Source organism: Perca flavescens, chromosome 13, assembly GCF_004354835.1.
Source record: "Perca flavescens isolate YP-PL-M2 chromosome 13, PFLA_1.0, whole genome shotgun sequence".
Classification (NCBI taxonomy): Eukaryota; Metazoa; Chordata; class Actinopteri; order Perciformes; family Percidae; genus Perca; species Perca flavescens.
The window spans coordinates 26134532-26138433 of NC_041343.1; positions in this window are offsets into that span (position 1 = coordinate 26134532).

Genomic DNA, 3902 nt, shown 5'->3' on the forward strand with positions numbered 1-3902 from the left:
AAAAAAAAAAAAAAAATTCTATTCTGTCATAGTGAAGCACTTTTTGATGTCTTCTTATTCCTTTTCAGTATTGTGGATGCTACGTTGTTTGTTCAATATTTCTTGTTTGACGTTTTGTTTACCAGCTATATTGGTATGAATATTTTTTTTGTATCGGCTCTTGCGTTATTTAGCCTTAAATAGCCATTGTAGTGTCTTTGATTGAGATTGAGATATGAGCTTTTGATCGTATTGTTTTTATAATAACGATAGTTTACAGAGAGCTTGGAGATGGATATCTGGTAAAATAATAGCACAGCTTTTTTTTTTTTTTTTTTTAGAATTAGGACAAAAAAACCTATTAAACCTTCATTTCAATTTGATCAGATGAAAAAGAGATATCTGTCAGCCATGTTGCTGTGTTCTCGTTGATCTCCTTGAGATCTGAATGACATCAAACTTATTTTTGAAGTTTGCATTTACCCTGTTGTATTGAGAGAGAAAAAAAAGTATAGTCTTCAGACTGATGTCTCTTTTCCCAATAGAGAAGTTGTTAACTTGCTACTGGTCCATGTTAAGTCTGAATCTGAAATTCAGTGACACACTGCCCACATTTTACAATGGAAGCTCTGCAGAGGCTGCTGAGCGTCATATTTACACACCAGTGGATGTTTAACTGTATTTATTGTGTACAAATAAATGTGAAATAAAGATGGCTTAAATGAAGTGTGTGTGTGTGTGTGTGTGTGTGTGTGTGTGTGTGTGTGTGTGTGTGTGTGTGTGTGTGTGTGTGTGTGTGTGTGTGTGTGTGTGTGTGTGTGTGTGTGTGTGTGTGTGTGTGTGTGTGTGTGTGTGCAATAACCAAAGGATTTTACTCGAACAAGAAGATCTATCTCTGTACGGATCCTTTCCATAATGTCGGACAGTATATTACTATATAATGACAATCTGAGCCTGTCTGTGACAAAAACAGCATTTAAAGTTGACGAAATTGACGATGCACATTGGCCTCATAGGATTACGTTGCAGCCCAGTTGCTGTCGGTCACAGCGTTCTTGCTCAATATTGGACCAATTTCAAAGATTGTTGTCCACATTAGTCACTTAGACACTAATGCATGGAAAAATAGGGTCCAAGTTGGAAAGAAAAAAAACGAAATGACCCTTTAATATTGCATGCAGATGCCCATCCCACAACTGTCCCCTGTGACAAATGTGGAGTATTTGCAGTTTGCAGCAGGTCGTCCATGCATTCTTTGGCCTTATCTCACAACAAACCTAACACAGATGCTTTGAGCAGTGGTGGAATGTAACTAAGTGCATTTACTCATGCCCTGTACAATACATAGACAGTTTGCTGATTTCAACCCAGCCCTGTGTCATCTTTGTGTAGGCAGTGTGTTTAGATGAACGGTGTTTGGCTTCCCTCCGTGGTGCCAGTGCACTGAGCCTCCCTACAGAGGTTGGTCGAGATGATAGACAGCATATAAGAAGGTCGAGATGATAGACAGCATATAAGAAGGTCGAGATCATAGACAGCATATACACACTAAAGAATGGGCTGAAAATAACCCAAATTGGATTATTCCCAACCCAGTATCTGGTTCTATATAGGACAGAACACATGCTGGGTTGTTTTGACTTTTTGAACTGGGTTGAAATTTTAACCCAGTATATGGGTTGCTTCACCTAACCAAAATATGGGTTATTCTGACACCAATGTTGGGTTAATGCAACTCATTACTGGGTCAGGCCCACCAGCCCAAATATTGGGTTAAATTGACCCCCTTGTTGGGTTGATATTTGACCCATTCATTTAGTTATTCTTTAATCTATAAAATCCCTATATTTTGAATAATAATAATAGACAATGCATACACTTCATTAATGTCACTAATTTTATTGAAAAATATTTAATTTACTCATTTAAAAGAGAAAAACTGGAATAACAATAACAAGCCCAATTCCCTTATCACATGAGTGTTTCCAAAGAAACGCATGGGGCCTACATTACCCCTACCTCATTTCAAAATGTGTATCAAATAACTGGACTAATACCAAGCAACAATTATTAACAATAATTCATTTCCTCCTTATATTCCTCCTAAATATTAGAAATAGAGAGAGACAGAGAGAGAGAGAGAATTCCCTTATGCATGAGCATTTCCAAAAAACAAATGCATGGGGCCACATTACTAGCCTTTTACATTAAAAGACCTGCATCACTAGATGTAAGGGGCTGTGTGAGTCTAGGACTACTCACAGGCTTAAGATTGATGAAGGCCTTCATGGCTTCAGACACTGTAGTCCTCACAGTCTTTCAGCCCATTCTGAAGACTGCAGGAGGCATCAGGCTTGGCAGAACCATCAGGGCAATGTAGTCTTTGGAGCCTGTAAAGAAAGAAAATTGTTTGACATAAGTATTACCATAGTTTATTTATCTATTATCATAGAGTAGCTTATGGCTCGAAAAATGCACAAATCCATACAAATCTAAGGGTTATGTTGATGTTATAGTTTCTACCTTGAGACAAAGACTGTGTCTGCACCTGGAGTATTGCTGTGCACAATGGTAGACAGAGGTGTAGTGGTAAAATAAGAGGTAGCTAAACTATAACCCAATATGGGTTGAATATACATAATACAGGGTTAAACAGCCTCAACCCAGTGGTTGGGTTAATAAAATAACCCAGTATTTTTAAGAGTGTAAGAAGGTCGAGATGGTCGAGATCATAGACAGTAGCCTATATACATAGGCGCGGGAAGTAGGGGTGCTGGGGGTGCTGCAGCACCCGTTGTTGGCAAACTGCGATCAAACCCGTATTACCCAATGGGCATTAATCATAATGGTGATAATTGTCCAATCAGAATAAAATAAAAGTTGTTTAATGTAATGATTGGGAGAAAGCCGCATGCACTGTGTAGATTGGCTAAAGATAAAGGTGGGTGGGCATAGAGCAGGTTGTTTACATCGCACTGATCCAAGATCAGCTTTCTAAGAACGAGTTGAGATTGAAAGAGTGGAATTAATTTGTAACTGATCCCCGGTCAGATTGGGTTGCATCAGCGAGTGAAAGTGTGGAAAAGAGAGAGAAAGAAGCGGCTGCTATAAAAATGTCCCGCGAATAAATAGCTTTTTTAAAAGAGCTGGGAATGACAAAGAGGAGGATGTCGAGGAGCTAGCCAACGTTAGCTTGGAAGAATCGCTGCCTTCTACAAGCTAAACTCAGCCACAGCTAACGGTGGCTAACGTTAACTTTAGCGAAGTTGTTGTGGAAAAAGACAGAGATGAGGCCGGCGGTCATCAGCATTACAGAACAAGGTAATGGCCCCTCAGTTACCGTCATCTCTGAAGGCCCTGCACTACCGATTACAGAGACCGTCCGGGAGGAAGTTATACCCAGAAGGATATTAGCCTTTCAGAATCGGGCGGCTAAATGTCCAGCATCTCGGAGGGGGGACGAGGATGGCGGCAGAAAGACCCGCTCTCTCAATAACGAGGCACTGACCCGACACCTTCACAACGGTGAAACGGTACCACGGGAGTGGATTCTATATTCACTGTCCACCGGAGACATTTATTGCGTTGCCTGTAAAGTGCTCCCAGAGGCAGAGGTTGAGTCGTTCTTTGCACTTTTTTATGTGTATGTGCATTGAGAGCAACGTCAAATTCCGTTTATGCGTTCACATAGGCTAGGGTACTTGGCCCATATTTACAATGTATAGAATATATCTCAGTAACATGCATCTTTATATTCATATTTTTTTATTGTACAATTTACTTATTCAGAGAAAGTTTTTCTGTCTGACACAAACGGCCCACAGCTAAAATGTACAGTAGATTTGACACATTATTTCATGTTCTACGACGCTTTATTTTGTTAACACCGGAAGTACTATATTTTATTCCGGCTGGCTTGATAC